Source organism: Macaca nemestrina, chromosome X (genome assembly GCF_043159975.1).
Source record: "Macaca nemestrina isolate mMacNem1 chromosome X, mMacNem.hap1, whole genome shotgun sequence".
In the NCBI taxonomy this organism is placed as follows: domain Eukaryota; kingdom Metazoa; phylum Chordata; class Mammalia; order Primates; family Cercopithecidae; genus Macaca; species Macaca nemestrina.
In genome coordinates, this window is record NC_092145.1 from 26832731 (window position 1) to 26852603 (window position 19873).

Below are 19873 nucleotides of genomic sequence, written 5' to 3' on the forward strand. Positions count from 1 at the left end.
TGCAATACTAGATGATAGCTTTAATAAAAGGGGGGGCAAAGTGCTATAGGAACATAGAATATAAGAGTGTAGGCTGCCTTGGAGGTGATAATAGCAATTGAAAACTCGATAGAGAACATGTTTTGCAGCCAGGTCTTGAAGAAATATTTTGAGTTCATTGGACATAAATGCTGAGAAAGGCATTTCTGTTAAAGAGATCAATATGAACAAAGTCATGGAGGGTGAACATTCATAGTGTGTTGGTGAAATGGCCATGGCATGTTGTGTCTAGCCTATTGGGTACCTGAATGGGAGTGGCTAAGATGAGGCTGGAAAGGCAAGCAAGAGTCATAACAAGGAGGGCTTTATAGAATATGTTAAAGTCCTTGAGTTTTCTCTCAGGGACAATGGGAAGGTGTTGAAATGTTTTATGAGGATAGTGATATGGTCAGGCTCCTGCTATAGATGGTCAGGACTTAGTAAAACCCTCTATAGCTACTCTCATCATGATTAAATTTCTCTTACTGTAGTCTCTCCTGCACCATCATCCAAGATTGTCTGCTCTCACTGATACTTCATTGTTTACTATAACAGATTCCTACCCCACTAAGCAATTAGGTGCCTGACATGAGTCTGGGGTCCTCAGATGACACGTCTGCATTCACCATTAATTGGTTCTTCTGGAATCATAAGCTATTAAGTTTGGAAATGAACTTAGAGGGAAGGCAAATGGAAGTGACTAAAATTAGTGATCCCTTACCATGTGCCAGTAATTGTGCCTATCTTATATGCCATATATATCCAGTGCTTAACGTTTAATATAAGCTTAGTAACTGTTAACTCTCATCATCATCATCATCATCATCATCATCATCATTATCATCACATTGTCTTAGACATTTCTCACAACTCTTTGAGGTGATACTACTATTATTTTCATTTTGTATATGGGATAACTGTGAGTCAGAGATCAAAGCACTTCTGAAGCAAGAAACTTCTGTTAAGTAGGTAGACGAATGTTGACTGTAGTAACAAAGGAACACACGAATCTATGAGGAGGGATATATCTTTGCCAGTATGTTCCCATTGATGTCTTTGGATTCAGGACACTATTATCTTCTTTTAAGGGGAATGCTCTAATTTAATATTTGATTTTGAAATGTTTTATGCAAGATAGTGGTTCAGAAAGGTCTTCAGAGGGAAATGGCTGAGATAACAATTTTGGCACCACCATACTTGGTGGTTTAACTTTAACCAGTGTTTTTCAAGCTTTCAACTGTGACTCATAGTAAGAAATATATTCTTCATTGTGACCTGTATTTTATTTACATAGATATATATCTATGTACATATTATATATGTACACTTAACTGAAACAAATTTTTACCCAGAAAAGCTTAGCCTTACCCTATGTGACAGATTCTTAGATTTGCCATAGGATAGTCCATTCTTTTTCATTCCATTCCATTTAAAAATGCTGGTCCTGACTTTAGTTTGAAAAACCATCCATTAAACTATCTTGCAGCTGTATGTAAGGCTTAGAGCCCAAAGTGGGCCTCATTTGGACAGGCATTTATCAGTTCTGGGTACAGAAAGCATGTTGCTTACAAAACCTAGCTGGATTACTCACAATAGCAACAACATGGAATCAACTTAAATGCCCATCAAGAATAGACTGCATAAAGAAAATGTGGTACATATACACCATGAAATACTACACAGCTATAAAAACAACAAGATTGTGTCCTTTGCAGCAACATGGATGGAGCTGGAGGCCATTATACTTAGTAAACTAACACAGAAGCAGAAAACCAAATACCTCATGTTCTCACTTCTAAGTGGGAGCTAAATGATGAGAACACATGGACACAAAGAGGGGAACTACAAACACTGGGACCTACCAGAGGGTTGAGGGTGGGAGAAGGGTGAGGATTGAAAAACTGTCAGGTGCTAGTTTTACCAATCAGGTGCTACACATTACCTGGGTGATGAAATAATCCATACACCAAACCCCTGTGACACTCAATTTACCTGTATAATAAACCTGCACATGTATCCTTGAACCTAAAATAAAAGTTAAAAAACAGAAACAAAACCAAAATGAAGCACAACCCAGCTTGAGTCCTCAGCTTCTTTTTAGGCAGTGGTTGGTTCACAGTGAACATCTCACCAACTCAACCAGGAAGCTCAAGCCTGGGTAAAATATCATGTAGGCACAGGAAACACACACAAATTCACATCAAGGCAGCATGAGCAAAAATGCATATGAAATCCTATGCAAGAAATTCTGTTGTTGAACTCAGATGCTATCTCAGTGGTACACCCATCAAATGCACTTTTTAGGAGAAAAATCAAACTGAAAGGTATGACTGAAATGTAGGCAAAACTGTAAATATGTCACTGCCTCTTCTTTATTTTGGCATTTCCTGGAGGCAGTATTTACAACAAAGGAAGAACTAACTGCTTTGATCTTCTCTTCTTTATTTCTTAATCTTTGGGTGTAAGCCCCTCCTTACCCTACCCCATACTAGAATGTTATAGCTGTGTTTTATTTTTTGAGCCTCCTATTATTAGGAGTAGAGTGGATACTGGGCTTGTTGCACTTACCCAAGGCGTTTACAGATTTCTAGGCCTTGCTCCAGATCATACATTATACTTGAAACAGCATGAGTCTTATGAATGCAGAGGATAGTCTCATCAGGACTGAAGATCTCTGCATTTTAGTAGTGCTCTGATTGCCCCAGAGGCCATGATGGTTTCTGTTTGCATCCCTAGGGACACTTCTGTCAAGAAAACTTCCAGCAATGATTCTCTATTATTTGAAAGCTGCTAATTAAAATTAAAAATACCTAGGGTTTTATAAGGCATATGAAACAGTTTGCTTTTCAGTCTTATGATAGAAATGTCTTGGTGCACAGCTTCTCTTTTGCATTCCCCACTACCTAATACAATCCTCCCCTTTAGCTGAAGGATACTTTATGACATGGCCCAACTAGAAATATGTCCATCTGGACCATTCTTGTTTTCACTCAGAGGTAGACTTAACACCCCATAGGGTCCCTCTGCCATTTTACTGGATCACCAACTTGCTCCCTTATCCAAATAGGAAAGGGACTGGATGTCATTCTTTAGAATCTTGGATTGAGAAATGTACCCACTCCAAAATGTTCCCTTGACTACAGACATTTGCTTTTTCATTCCACAATGACCTTTGCCATGTATAAAGGGATTTCGGGCTTCAGCAAGTAAATATGGAGATTTTGAAGGGATCAAGGGTCCCTTAAAATCTCAATAGGCTTATCAGTGAAACAAAAGGCAAATCTTAGACCTTTTGAGGTTACAGGGGAGACGAGAAAAATAGCCTGAGATTGATCCTGATTTATCTGCCCCCTGCAACTCCACTTCATTTCATTCCCTGGCGCACTACTATTCTATGAAAGATAAGCCCATTATTGGTTCTGCTGAGGTTATTAGAGGTCTGGTCTTGATAGAAGACAAGAGTACAGGGAATATTCTATTCTCCATGATTTTCTCCAAAATCAGAAGCTCAATATGTCCCAACAGAAGACGGTCAGAGCATCTCTCCCCGACTGCTCCCGGCAAGAGCACGAAACTTAAACCACGTCTTAACATTTGTACATATTTTCTGGCACCAGTTTTATTTCTCATTTATTGCTTTTTAAAATTTCTGACTGTGAGAGATGCACGTTATAGTTCTTTTTGCTATTCTACCTTTGGTGTGTATTGTTGACAAGAAAGGCCTTTTCTCTTCAGTAATCTTTATTTTATTCCATGCATATGTCCCGAATGCTTGATGGCAGATTACTAACCTCAGTAGGCTTCCTATTAGATTGTTAGCTTTTACTAACCCTATTTTCCAGGGGAAGAGGGTTTTCCTAAAAGCTTAAGGAGTTATTTTTAAATATTGTTTTTGTATAGCCTACTCCACACCAGTTACTATACTAGTGCTTTACGTTATATCACTTAATCTTCACAGTAACCCTATGAGATTAGTTTGATTACTAACATCCTGTTGCGAATTTAGAAGAGCAAAGGAATTCAGAAGAGCAAAGGATTATGCTCAAGGTCATGCAGAAAGGTTGATTCCTGACTCTAGTATGACTGGACATATGTAGAAGCAGATGTAAAAAATACGTGGACTTAATCATTGAAATAATGATTTAAAACAGATGTATCTACGGCCCAGAGAAAATTTAATTAATAGCAACAGGATGTGTTCTATGCAGTGAGGTGAGGCTAGGACTTCCAGCAGTGTTTTGCCCAGTAGCCAGGGATGGGTTGCACCTCTCATCTGCTCCCACTGGTTGGGAGCTTTTTCAATTTTCTCTCAGCTGATGTTTTCAAGTTTCTGCATGACTCAGTTTTTTTATGTAATCCTGACAAATAGTGCAAAACTCAGTGTGCATGTGGTAAGCCCATTCTCATGCCCACTGACCTCGGCTGCGCCTACTTTCTCCAGGTGTACTCAATCTGCAGACCTCATGATTCCTGTCTAGTTGATGGCATAAACTGGAAAGCACTACCTAGCCATATTAATGTGCTGCTTGAAAGTCAGGGGAAGAAGAGAAAACTGAGTACCCCACCAGCACTCACCTTCCCTAATTCCATCTTACCTTGTGACCCTTACCTCCTGCCTCCCTAGCCCATATGTTAGCTCTATTCTCTTGGGAGCTGAAACCTGTCACTCAACTCCTAGGTTTTGTGGAATCTTTTCTTCAAACTGTCTGGAACCATAATTCCTTATGCTACGTCCTTTATTTTGGGTATCACCATTACCTGGAGATTTCTGATGTTTTACCCTATTCTGTAGACTTGACTTAGCATCCTTTCCAAGATGGCAACTCCTGCCCACATCGAGCTGAAGTTTGAAAGTTTATTCAACTAGTGAGCATCCCCTTACTCTACAACCACCATTTATAAGCCAAACCATATAGCCAAGTGTCAGGTTCCAGCCTAAGCTGAGGTCTGAGGGGAGTGGGTGGGCAAGTGGTGGGTAACTGGAAAAACACTCTAGGAATCATAGGCAGTTTTGACATGGCTTTATTCTCTCTCTGGGTGCAAGCAAGCCACGTGTACAGTGTAAGCAGGGTAGTTATACCTTTTGCAGACAATAGTGGCTCCAAGCCAACCATGAACTCGTGAGTGGTTACCTAACGCATCTCACGTGGCATGGTTACATAATGTGTGGGGTTGTGGACCTGCACTCCAAACCCGCTGAGTCATCCTGCACTGGAAGGCTGCCTCAGCCTACTCCTGACTAAAGCACAGTCATCTCCCTTACACCAAGTCATTTCCCTTGTCCTCAAACTTCCCCTGTCCCAGTCTTCTCTGCTTTCTTCCTAAGATCCTGGCATACCTGATGGTCAAGATTCTTGTCATGGACACTGTTGGTTGAACTCAAACACTTACTGCTTTTGCATTGTGCTCGAAAAAACCTACGCAAAGGGCAAGACTCCCCTGCATCAATAATAATGGAGGCTGTGAAGCAAAACAATTCATCTCATAAAGCTCAACTGTCATGTTTCTGCTGCAAGTGCAGCAAAGGGTAGAGAAATAACTCAGATTTCTCTGCTTCTTCTGACTTTCAAGCAGCACATTAATATGGCTAGTTAGTGCTTTCCAGTTTATGCCATCAACATTGCAAATTCAGTAGCTTAAGTCTCACAGTGGTTTTGGTATAAGCCTTTAATCTTAGTAATGATTCCTTGATCAGCTGTGTCCCTTCCAATTCAGAGGTCATTAGAGGTCCCTACTGAGAACTCCCCAGCTGTTTCAGTTCAGTTCATGTATATTTATTTACATGGTTTTTGAACCACATTTGGGTATGCAGGAGCACAGCTCCTTTTAGAGGTTGGTGTTCCAGATCGTTTCCTGAAAGTGCATTAGAGCTGGGAGAAAAATCAAACCCAAGGCACAGTGCATCTGTGGTGCTTGAGATGCTCCTGGCATCCTGCTTTTAACTACTTCAGGTTTAATGACAGGCCTGCCAGAGCCTCTTTGTTGCTTTCGAAAAGGTCAATTGGAAACAAAAAGCCATTTTCCAGGTAGGATATCATTGTATTGGCAAAGACAAGACATTTAGACAAGGAAGTCAAAATGATCTACTGAAAAGTGAAAACTTCAGGCAAAATGTTCATTTGGCTGTCCTGAGAACAGAACAAAATGTGCTAGCTTAAAATATCAGGACAAAGGGTTTGCATGTGTAGATTTCATGGTGATCAGTTTTACATTATAGCTGATCAGTGCAGAAAAATATAACCCATTGTGAAAAAATTGTGAAAGACTTGTGGCAGCAAAAGGCACCTAAGTGGATTTTAAAGATTAATGTGCTTCTCTTAGGAATGTGAAAGCATATATAGCAATGAACTTCCAGAGGTAAAAATGACATTAGATATTACCTGAATCCATCTCCTAAATTTACAGATGACAGAACTAAGAGAACTAGAGAAGCAAAACTGTTTGCCAAAATTTACACAGCAAGTTAGTACAGAGTAAAGACTAAACTCCAGGCAGTGATTATAGCATTTCATTTAGATATCCCTCCCCCATTTTACAACTACAGATAAAGTGACAGCAAATTTCACCTTGCTACACCAAACTAGAGAGGTAGTGGAATCTTTGAAAGAGCAAACCTTTGAAGTCAGACAGGCTTCTGTGGGATAGCAGCCCTGTCCTACTGCTGAGTAGCCACATGAGCTTGGTCAAATTACTTAATCTCTGGGAGACCCAGTTTCTGCACTTGTGAAATATGGATAGAGACACCTAACTCAAAAAAATACTCCTGGGATTAAATGTGATAACACATGTAAACTGCCCAGAGTGATGCATAGGCAGTGATCAGCAAAATGACAGCTGCAGTTGTTGACATTGTTGTTATTTCTAAAAGAGTCCTCCAAAATATCAGGTTCTCTTGTGCTGGAAGCCTTTGTTTTCACAGCATTAACTATTGGACTGGGAATCAGAAGCAGACACAAATCTTCAAGCCTCTATTAGTTGAGGCTAGAGCCCAAATGAGGATAAAGTTGTTCCGTGATTGTATTGTGCTGCAGGGAGGAAATATAATTTGATTTACAAAAATTCAATTGAGGGAGCTGTTCTTGAACCTACCTGCGTAAAGCAAGGCACATATGCACGGCAGTAATAGCACACAGAGGCACTTCTGCTAAAAAAAAAAAAAAAAATCTAGTAAAGCGAAAAGAATGTACATAGTCTTAGCCTCCAGCTGGGTAGCAAATTTCAGAATACTTCCTGAACAAAGGCTAGTAAGCATGAGGTGTGTCATGTTTGATCATTAGGTAGTTCGGCTGGAAAAAAGATAACATGCACCAAGACAGCAAGGGCTGTCAGATATTCCGTGCAGTGCTTGCAGAAATGGGTTTCTTTTATTTGCTTTCTCCGATTCTCACCCGAACTTCCTTCAGTTATCCACAGAATGACCTCAGGGATGCCCAGCTGGATTTTATCTCATCTCTTCCCATTAGCTCCCCCATCCTGCCACCAGCTTTTCTTTGCTTTAGTGATCAATAGTGAGATCGCTTTCTGTGAAAAATAACAAAGCCCTCAACATTGCCATTCTTCTAGTGGCTGTGGTGGGATCAGCCCCAGGCCAGGAAGCCAGAGTTGTGGCTATCGATTTGATTACAGCTCTGGGAAGAAAGGAGGGAGGAAAGCTTCTTGTACTGCTGTTAGATTAGGAACTAGTGCCATGACTAATCTGGATCCTGAGTAGAAACCTGAATAATTGATAGAGTATACAGGAATTGAGATACGTGTGAAGAAATAAAAAAGGTCAGATTGTGTCGTATCCAGTGACTCCTCTGATGCTAACTAAGCAGTTCATTAAGGTTTGACTTGTTAAGTATGCCATGATTATTTTTCTTTGGAAAGTAAAGTGAAACTAGACAGTTTCAAATGTCTTTTTTTTTTTTTTTTTGAGACGGAGTCTCACATTGTCGCCCAGGCTGGAGTGCAGTGGCGATCTCTGCTCACTGCAAGCTCTGCCTCCCGGGTTCACGCCATTCTTCTGCCTCAGCCTCTCAAGTAGCTGGGACTACAGGTGCCTGCCTCCATGCCTGGCTAATTTTTTCTATTTTTTAGTAGAGACGGGGTTTCACCGTATTAGCCAGGATAGTCTCGATCTCCTGACCGTGTGATCCGCCCGCCTCGGCCTTCCACAGTGCTGGTATTACAGGCGTGAGCCACCGCGCCCAGCTAAATGTCTTCTTAAGACCACTAGTCTAGCCAGTGGAGAACATGGCCAGAGAGTCCACTGTTGACTGGCTGGAGCACTAGGGCACAGAGACAGAGGAGCTGTGCTCCCTTGAACTGCACATGGTTCTGTTGGGACAGTTAGAATTAGGACAAGTCTGCTCCCCATCCAACTCCAATAAGATATTCAGGGAGACATTACTATAGCAGCATCTCAACAAAGGGGCAAGTCCAGAGAGCACTGTCCAAATCTTATGTCCAAGGGCCAAGAAAATTCAAGCTGGAACGATCTTTGAGGGTTTCATGGAACTAGTTTATTTGGGGCTGAGTTTTCAGATAAGGAAAAAATTCCTATCTGGGCCTCTAGCTCATCATCTATACATGAGGTGGATAAGATGATCCCCAAGGTTTTGGCTAATGCTAACATCGTATCCATCCTATATCACTTACCGAGTGATTATTATGTACTAGACAGTATACTAAGCACTTTGCATACCCAATCTCATTGAATCCTTAAACAACTCAATGAAGAAGCTAGTATTACCTTCCATTCCCACATTAAAAATGAGGAAACTTCAGCTCAGAGAAGAACTTTACCTTCACAGCTGGCAGACGGCAAAGCTGTGACTTGAACTTATTCGCCTCTGAGGCAGACCCAGTTCCTGGTTTCATAGAGTTCTCAGTCTAGTGTGTCTGATTTGCAAAACCATTAGATCATCTCTCCGTTTCCGGCCTGATAGTCCTCACTAAATGCCAATAGTACTGTGACAGATATGAGACTTCCTGAGCTCTGTCCTCATCCAGATTCCCTTATCTCCAAGAGGGCTGGCATTCACTAACCCATTAACAGCTATTACATGAGATTCTGGGTTACTTGATAAAAAATTATCAGGTCACAGAGAGCAGAGTCCTGATAGAATGGGACTGGGAACACACATACTTTGATTAGAAGATGTGGGGGTAGGGAGTGGGTCAGGCTTGGTTGGAGATCTCTAATAGAATTCCTTGAGCAGTGGGGCAAAGGTTAAATCTGAGGATATCAGGAAGGTATATAAGCCAACTTATGGTAATTGCTATAAGAAACAATCCCAGCTTCTCACTGGCATAACACATCAAAAGTATGGCTTTTTCATGTCATTCTCCAGTGCAGAACTGCAGGAGAGCTCTGCTCCACTCAGTCATCAGGGTTTCAACCACCTCCATCTAGTGACTTTTCCATCTTCTGGGGCCTCAGTGTCTTCCATTAGATACTTCTGGCAACTTAAGAAACACAGAAGACATACCACTCTTAAGCTGTTTAACCCAGGGGGTGACCAAAATCACTTTTGCTCATTGCAGACAATTAGTTACATGGTCCATCTAGATGGAAGGGCCTTGCAAAGAATAGTCCAGTGATGTATTCAGGAAGGAAAAAAGAACATAGATTTTGGTGGGCACATAGCATTGCCTTTGCCATCAGAGAAAACAGAAGGTAGGGAGAAGGCATAATGAAGAAGGTGACAAAAAGCTTCACAGAGTAACCGTTAATTCCCTTTTGTTCTCAAATCAAGGTCTGGGAGAACATATGCAATAGTAGGATGGCAGTGTTACCCGAATTCAGGTGTCACCATTCACATTGTAGCCTTTACAAATGGAATCTTCTGGAACACAAGTGTATGTCTTTGTCTTTAAAAAATGATTTGGGGTTGCTTGGGATTTTAGGAGAATATGGATGCTCAAAGTACAATTTTGGGGCTTCTTCAGAGATTAAATCAGAAAGCAGAATACAAAGAGGCGGAGAGCACTAGTAGTACAGTGACAGGATTTGATTTAAGACCAGTGAGACAGATGGTGGTGTGTTTTTTTTAGAAGCAAACCAGGAAACAACAGATTTGCAAACAAATTTTAACTGCCATAATTCTTCTAATGCCCCACATGAGCAACACAAGTCACTGTGAACAAAATGTTTCTTTAAGACAGCTGTACCTCAAGTGTTTTCCTTCCTACCTCTTTAGAAGGAAGAGAGGCCCATGGCAATGTTAATAAAATAATCTCACCCCTAATATTATTGAAACTCTGACCTTTTCTCTGGTCTCTGAGAAACTGGAATTGGTGATATCTATAAAAGAAGAGCATGAGGACAGCATAGGAAAATGTGTAAGTTTGTTTTACTTTCTGGGGAGAATGAGGGTGGTTTCTAGCCTGGATCCTCATTCTGAAATGTAAGAATGAGCAAATTGAAGCATACGTGCATATTAGAGAAATATTTTCTCCCTTGGAATGGCTTTAATCCCAGTGGAATATTTGAAATAACTGCTCACTTTAGAACAAGAAGAGAAACAGCTCACAAGTAATTTGCTGCTTCTTTCTTGTTAGCCTGTACTCTGGTGAACCATCTAAAGCCTACCATCACAATCTCACTTTTGCCCATGGAGATTATGGACATCCAGTTTTCATGAAATACATTTCAATGATTTTACTGGCTGCAGTAGTGAGGAAGACTGTTTTTTAGTCTTGAATGGGAACTTGAATGATCAACTCATTTCCACCTCCTCTTCACCCAGTGGAAACTTTAGGGAATAGAGCAGAGAGTGAGAAAGCTGTTGGTGGGAGCAGGTGGAGGTCAGGGTACTTGTGAAAGATCCTCAAGGACAGATTTTACTTATCACAAACTCTGCTCAGATATTAGCATTTTATTTTCCATTGTAACAGCTTCCCAAATAGTAGTCTCACTGCCTTTAAACTCTACTTTTCAATCCACTCTGCAAAATAATGCCAGATTACCTTTTTAAAAGAGCAGTTTAACTCCTGTCATTCCTGTGCTCTGAATTATTAAATCATCCAAAATTTATAAAACAATAAAACCAATTTTGCTAGCTATATATTTAAGGTTCTTCATGTTTGGGTCTCTAATTACCTTTTTAGTTTTACTTATCTGCCCCTCCAAATAACCAACTGAATTCTTGTCAGAGTATTCTCTGGAATATCTTACCTTCAGGCCTTCGCTCCCACTGCTCTCTTCTGAATGCTCTTCTTTCTCCTCTCCCTAATAATTGTGAAATCCACTCATTCTTCAGGTCTCAGCTCAACTTGTATCTGATCTTTGAAGTTTCCTTGACTCTCCAAGAGAAATGGAATTACTTCTATGTGTGCCTATAGCATATTGCTGGCACCCATATTTGACATTTATGTTACTCTGCCTCAAGTGTTAGTTTTTTATTTACAAGTCTGTCACTAGTCTGTGAGGAACCCTCAAAGACAAGGGCTGTGTCTTTTTCATCTGTATATCTTCCACAGAACACCGCACAGTGACTGGTCGAGATGAGGTATGTGATGAATGCTTGGTGACTTGAACTGATAGATTCCTCAGTTTTCCCTTGTGATGCAAGTGGTGATGGCTTGCTTATTGTGGCCACCAACTATATTTCTGCCAGTAAGGTCACAGGCAGAGGGTCAAGATATTTCCTTCCTGTATGGAAGCAATCAGGCTGAAAAACCCAAGTTGTTGAACACTTATTAACGTTTCTCTCTAAAGCCATCAGGCACCATTTATTATAAAGTTATTATAAGAACAGCTTAGTGTGTTGAAAAGGGAGGTTTGCAGAAAACTCGGGTCAAAGTATATGTCCATCACTGCTGGGGGAAAGGCCCAAAATAGGCAATAGGAGCCTGCAAATCTAGCCAATGAGGTTTTTATGATATAAATTCACCTTGTCACCTGCCAAGTTTCATTTTATTTCTATCTTCATTATTACCTATCTCAGGATTGAACATATATTCTGTGCTTTCTAACTGTCCTGTAGGTGATGCTGTTACTTCTGTCTAGTTGGGGAGACAGAACATGCACCTAGAAAGATAGATACCATAATGTATAGCACAATCGGTAAGATAAAAAGACTCTGGAACCAGACTGTTTGGCTTTGAATCATCCCTGCACCATGTACTAGCTGGGTGACCCTGGAAATGTTGTTTTCTCTCTCTAGGATTCAAAATGCTCATATGCAAAAGGGCATAATAAAAATAGTAGTTATCTTAAAGGGTTATCATAAGGGTTAAATGAGTTACTATACATAGAGTGCTTAGTAAGTGCTTACAAATGGTATTATCACATAAAAAATATAAAATTAGATAGTGTGGCCTAGTGTAATGAACAAAAGCTGGGGAGCCAGAAGACCTAGGTTGTATCCTGACTGCCACTCATTCACCTTGGCCAACACATATAGCCTCTCAGATTCTTGCTTTCCTAACTATAAAATGAAGTGTGGAACTAAATAATATATGATGTTCCTTCCAGCTCTAAAATGCTAGTGTTCAATATTGAATACAAGCTTCTTCCACAGTAAGAGATGGTTTATTTAAAAAGAGAGAGAGAGAGAGAGAAGAATGTAATTCATATCTGCCAAGAGATATTTTTCTTCTCCTTTTATCATTGGTTTCTGATAATCAGAAAATAATCAAATGTGTAGTAGTTCATTTTAATGCTTCATCCCTTGACTTTCCATCAGTCTTCCAGTCACCATTTCACCACTGTTAAAGAAAATGAAAGCCTTCAAAAACAAGAATTCTTAAAAGCCACTGATTGTAAAACAGCAGAGGTGATTGTCTAGTGCAGAGATTCAGCTCAGTGCAACTTAACTTGGAGATCATTTCATGTAATTAAAAATACAATCTATCCAAAGAGGAATCCTCTTTTTGGAGGGAAAGATTTTATTAACTAACTTGTTAATTGATATGAAGCTTTAAAATCACTTTCTTTTAAAGACCTGTAAAACAACATTGAAGTGAGCTTGAATGCAGTTACCATTTACAAGAATTTAATAACATCCAATTATTAGCCCCAATGAAAGAGACATGTACATCTCAACGATTCCCAGGTTCTATTTTCAATTTAGTTAAAACTGACAACTCTCTCTTGTTCTACAATCCCCACCCACCACAGCAAAAATAAGGTGAAAGGAGGTATATATTTCCCCAGTTTTTACCTCTCCTTGGCTTTTAAAACTTGATTGCTTCACCTGTGAATCCCTCCTAAGGACCCATAAAGGCTGATCAACAGTCACTGCAGCTTGGCATATGTCCAACTTCTCTGTTTAAGATGTTAGGACAATTCAGAGTGACAAGACTTGAAGTTAAAGAAGTAACTTTTCATTGAAAGCGTATTTCACCTTAAAGGTAAAGTGGTGGTAAGCTATTGGGATGCTGTTTTTATAGGTAAAAATGGTCAGATATTGACAATTTTATATGAGTTTACCTAATAACAGGCCTGGGTCCAGATGCACACCACTGGCTAATTGGCAGGGAAATGTTCACTCATGGCACTGGTCACTATTCTTTGGTACAATAGACAGGGTCTTGAATGGCAGGTTCAGTGAACTGTTTTTTTTTTTTTTCTTTTCAACTTGTATTTTAGGTTTAAGTGGCACATGTGCAGGTTTGTTACATGGGAGAATCATGTGTCATGAGGGTTTGGTTTACATATAATTTTGTCACCTATGTAATCAGCATAATACTCAATAGGTAGTTTTTTAATCCTCACCCTCTTCCTACCCTCCACCCTCAGGTGAGCCCTGATGTCTATTGTTCTCTTCTTTGTGTCCATGTGTACTCCACGTTTAGTTCTCATTTATAAGTGAGAACATGCAATATTTAGTTTTCTGTTCCTGCATTAGCATAGGATGATGGCCCCCAGTGCTATCCATGTTGCTGCAAAGGCCATGATTTCATTCTTTTTTATGGCTGTGAATTATTCCATGGTGTACATGCACCACATTTTCTTTATCTTGTATGCCATGGATGGAGATCTAGGTTGATTCTATGTCTTTACTATTGTGAATAGCACTGTGATGAACATATGCGTACATGTGTCTTTATAGTAGAATGATTTGTATACCTTTGGGTATATACCCAGTAATGAGATTGCTGGGTTGAATGGTAGTTCTATTTTTAGTTCTTTGGGAAATCCTCAAACTGCTTTCCACAGTGTCTGGACTCATTTACATTCCCACTAATAGTATATAAGTGTTCCCTTTTCTCCACAGCCTCACCAACATTTGTTGTTTCTTGACTTTTTAATTTAATAATAATAATTCTGACTGGTGTGATATGGTATTACATTGCAGTTTTGGTTTGCATTTCCCTAATGATTAGTGATATTGAGCATCTTTCCATATGTTTGTTGGCCACATGGAGGTCTTATTTTGAGAAGTGTCTGTTTATGTCCATTGCCCATTTCTTAATGGAGTTGTTCGTTTTTTGCTTGTTGATTTTTCTAAGTTCTTTGTAGACCCTAAATATTACACCTTTGTGGATGCATAGCTTGCAAATATTTTCTCTCATTCTGCAGGTTGTCTCTTTACTCAGTTGATAGTTTCTTTTGCTTTGTAGAAGCTCTTTAATTAGGTTCCATTTGTCAATTTTTTTTTTTTTTGGAATTGTTTTTGGCATGTTCGTCATGAAATCTTTGTCAGGTTTTATGTTCATAATGGTATTTCCTAGGTTTTCTTCCAGGGTTTTATAGTTTTAGGTTTTACATTTAAGTATTCCATCTTGAATTGATTGTTGTACATGGTATAAGGAAGGGGTCCAGTTTCAGTCATCTGCATATGGCTAGACAGTTATCCCAGCATCATTTATTGAATAGAGAGTCATTTTTCCATTGCTTGTCATTGTCAGCCATGTCGGAGATCAGATAGTTCTGGGTATATAGCTTTATTTTGGGGTTCACTAACTTGTTCCATTGGTTTATGTGCCTATTTTTGCACCAGTACTGTGCTGTTTGGGTTACTGTACTGTTACTAGTACTGTAGTTTTGTAGTATAGTTGGAAGTCAGGTGATGTGATGCCTCTAACCTTGTTCTTTTTGCTTAGGATTACCTTGGCTATTTGGGCCCATTTTTGGTTCCATACTAATTTTAAAATAGTTGTTTCTTATTCTGTGAAGAATGTCATTAGTACTTTAATAGGAACAGCATCAAATCTGTAAATTGCTTTGGGCAATATGGCCATTTTAACAATATTGATTCTTTTTATTCATGAAAATGGACTGTTTTTCCATTTGTGTTATCTCTGATTCCTTTGAGCAGCATTTTATAATTTTCATTGTACAGATATTTCACTTTCCTGGTTAGCTGTATTCCTAGGTATTTTATTCTTTCTGTGGCTATTGTGAATGGAATTTGTGTTCTTGATTTGGTTCCAAGCTTGGATGTTGTTCATGTATAGGAATGCTACTAATTTTTGTACATCGACTTTTGTATCCTGAAACTTTGCTGAAGTGGTTACCAGATCAAGGAGTTTTAGACAGAGACTCTGGGGTTTTCTAAATAAATATTCATGTCATCTGCAAACAGGGAATAGTTTGAATTCCTCTCTTCCTATTTGAATACTCTTTATTATTTTTTATTTCTTATTTTATTTCATTTTTTAAAATATTACTTTACATTCTGGGATACAAGTACAGAATGTATAGGTTTGTTACATAGGTATACTTGCACTGTGGTGGTTTCCTGCACCTATTAACCTGTCATCTAGGTTTTAGGCACTGCATGTATTAGCTATTTGTTCTAATGCTCTCCCTCCCCTTGTACCTCACGCCCTGCCTGGCCCCAGTGTGTATTGTTCCCCTCACTGGGTCCATGTGTTCTCATTGTTCAACTCCCACTTATGAGTGAGAACATGTGGTGTTTGGTTTTCTGTTCTTGTGTTAGTTTGCTGAGGATGATTGCTTGCAGCTTCATCCATGTCCCTGCAAAGGACATGGTCTCATTCCTTTTTATGGCTGCATAGTATTTCATGGTTTATATGTACCACATTTTCTTTATCCAGTCTATCATTGATGGGCATTTGGGTTGGTCCCATGTCTTCGCTATTGTAAGTAGTGCTGCAATAAACATATGTGTGCATGTGTCTTTAAAGTAGAATGATTTATATTCCTTTGGGTATATACCCAGTAATGGGGTTGCTGGGTCAAATTGTATTTCTGGTTCTAGATCCTTGAGGAATCACCACCCTGTCTTCCACAATGGTTGAACTAATTTACATTCCTGCCAAAAGTGTAAAAGCATTTCTATTTCTCTACAGCCTCGTAAGCATCTATCGTTTCTTGATTTTTTAATAATTGCCATTCTGACGGGCATGAGATGGTATCTCATTACAGTTTTGATTTGCATTTCTCTAATGATCAGTGATGTTGAGCTTTTTTTTTCATGTTTGCTGGATGCATAAATGTCTAATTTTGAGAAGTGTCTGTTCATATCCTTTGCCCATTTTTAAATTTTTTTTTTCCTTGTAAATTTGTTTAAGTTCATTGTAGACTCTGGACACTAGACCTGTGTCAGATGGATAGAGTGCAAAAATTTTCTCCCATTCTGGTTGCCTGTTTACTCTGATGAAAGTTTCTTTTGCTGTGCAGAAACTCTTTAGTATAATTAGATCCCATTAGTCAATTTTGGCTTTCATTGCAATTCCTTTTGGCATTTTTGTCATGAAGTCTTTGCTCATGTGTGTGTCCTGAATGGTATTGCCTAGGTTTTCTTCTAGGGTGTTTGTGGTTTTGGGTTTTACATTTAAGTCTTTAATTTATCTTGAGTTAATTTTTCTATAATGTGTAAGGAAGAGATCCAGTTTCAGTTTTCTGCACATGGCTAGCCAGTTTTCCTGGCACCCTTTATTAAATAGGGAATCCTTTCCCCATTGCTTGATTTTGTCTGATTTGTCAAAGATTCACTGGTTGTAGATGTATGGTGTTATTTCTGAGGTCTCTGTTCTGTTCCCTTGGTCTATATGTCTGTTTTGGTACCAGTACCTTGCTGTTTTGGTTGTTGTAGCCTTGAGGTATAGTTTGAAGTCAGGTAGCGTGATACCTCCAGCTTTGTTCTATCTGCTTAGGATTGTCTTGGCCATACAGGCTCTTTTTTGGCTCCATATGAAATTTGAAGTATTTTTTTCTAATTCTGTGAAGAATGTCAATGGTAGTTTGATAGGAATAGCATTGAATCTATAAATTACTTTTGGGAGTATGGCCATTTTCACAATATTGATTCTTTCTACCCACTAGGATTGAATGTTTTTCCATTTGTTTGTGTCCTCTTTTATTTCCTTGAGCAGTGGTTTGTAGTTCTCCTTCACATCCCTTGTTAACTGTATTCCTAGGTATTTTATTCTCTTTGTAGCAATTGTGAATGGGAGTTGATTCATAATTTGGCTCTCTGTTTGTCTATTGTTGGTGTATAGGAATGCTTGTTAGTTTTGCACATTGATTTTGTATCCTGAGACCTTGCTGAAGTTGCTTATCAACTTAAGGAGCTTTTGGCCTGAGATGATGGGGTTTTCTAAATGTGGAATCATGTTGTCTGAAAACAGAGACAATTTGACTTTCTCCCTTTCTATTTGAATACAGTTTATTTCTTTCCCTTGCCTGATTGCCCTGGCCAGAACTTCCAATACTATGTTGAATAGGAGTGGTGAGAGAGGGCATCCTTGTCTTGTGCCGGTTTTCAAAAGGAGTGCTTCCAGCTTTTGCCCATTCAGTATGACATTGGCCATGGGTTTGTCATAAATAGCTCTTGTTATTTTAAACTGTGTTCCATAAATACCTAGATTATTGAGAGCTTTTAAAATGAAGAGATGTTGAATTTTATCAAAGGCTTTTTCTGCATTTATTGAGATGATCATGTGGTGTTTGTCACTGGTTCTGTTTATGTGATGGATTATGCTTATTGATTTGCATATGTTCGACCAGCCTTGCATCCCGGGGATGAAGCCACCTTGATCGTAGTGGATAAGCTTTTTGATGTGATACTGGATTTGTTTTGCCAGTATTTTATTGAAGATTTTTGCATTGATGTTCATCAGGGATATTGGTCTGAAGTTTTCTTTTTTCTTTCTTTCTTTTTTTTTTTATTGTGTCCCTGCCAGGTTTTGGCATGACCTCTTAAAATGAGTTAGGGAGGAGTCCGTACTTTTTAGTTGTTTGGAATAGTTTCAGAGGAGTATCTGCTCCTCTTTATATCTCTGATAGAATTCAGCCATGAATCCGTCTGTTCCTGGGCTTTTTTTTTTTTTTTGCTTGGTAGGTTTTAATTACTGTCTCAATTTCATAACTTGTTATTGGTCTACTCAGGGATTTGACTTCTTCCTGGTTTAGTCTTGGGAGGATGTATGTGTCCAGGAATTTATTCATTTCGTCTAGATTTTCTAGTTTATTTGCATAGAGATGTTTATAGTATTCTCTTGGCAGTTTGTATTTCTGTGGGGTTAGTGGTGATATCCCCTTTATCATTTTTATTGTGTGTATTTGATTCTTCTCTCCTTTATTCTTTATTATTCTAGCTAGTGGTCTATTTTGTTAGTTATTCAAGAAACCAGGTCCTGGATTCTTGATTTTTTGAAGGTGCTTTGTGTCTCTATCTCCTTCAATTCTGCTCTGATCTTAATTATTTCTTGTCTTCTGTTAGGTTTTGGATTTGTCTTCTCTTGCTTCTATACCTCTTTTAATTTGATGTTAGGGTGTCAATTTGAGATCTTTGTAGCTTTCTGATGTGCCTAGTAGTGCTATAAATTTCCCTCTTAACACTGCTTTGGCTGTGTCCCAGAGATTCTGGTACACTGTCTCTTTGTTCTAATTGGTTTCAAAGAACTTCTTGATTTCTGCCTTAATTTCATTATTTACCCAGGAGTCATTCAGGAGCACGTTGGTAAATTTCCATGTAGTTGTGTGGTTTTAAGTGAGTTTCTTAATCCTGAGATCTAATTTGATTACACTGTGGTCTGAGAGGTTGTTTGTTATGATTTCAGATCTTTTGCATTTGCTGAGGAGTGTTTTACTTCCAATTATGTGGTTGATTTTAGAATATGTGCCTTGTGGCACTGAAGAGAATATATATTCTGTTGATTTGGGTTAGAGAATTCTGTGGATGTCTATTAGTTCCACTTACTCCAGAGCTGAGTTAAATCCTGAATATTGTAATTAATTTTCTGTCTCGTTAATCTGTCTAATATTGACAAAGGAGTGTTAATGTCTCCCACTCTTATTGTGTGGAAGTCTTAGTCTCTTTGTAGGTCTCTAAGAACTCGTTTTATGGATCCAGGTGCTCCTATATTGAGTGCGTGTATATTTAGTATAGTTAGCTCTTCTTGTTGAATTGATCCCTTTACCATCATGTAATGCCCTTCTTTGTCTTTTTTGATCTTTGTTGATTTAAAGTCTGTTTTGTCAGGGACTATGATTACAACACCTCTTGTTTTGTTGTCCATTTTCTTGGTAAATTTTCCTCCATCCCTTTATTTTGAGCCTATGTGTGTCTTTGCATGTGAGATAGGTCCTCTGATTACAGCACACTGATGGGTCTTTATCCAGATTGCCAGTCTGTGTCTTCTAATTGGGACATTTAGCCCATTTACATTTAAGGTTAACATCGTTATGTGTGAATTTGATCCTGTCATCATGATGCTATCTGGTTATTTTGCACACTAGTTGATGCAGTTTCTTCCTAGTGTCATTAGTCTTTTTTTTTTCTTTTCTTTTTTATTATACTTTAAGTTCTGGGATACATGTGCAGAATGTACAGGCTTGTTGCATAGGTATACATGTGCCATGGTGGTTTGCTGCACCCATCAACCCATCATCTACATTAGGTATTTCTCCTAATGCTATCCCTCCCCTAGTCCCCTAGCCCCTGACAGGCCC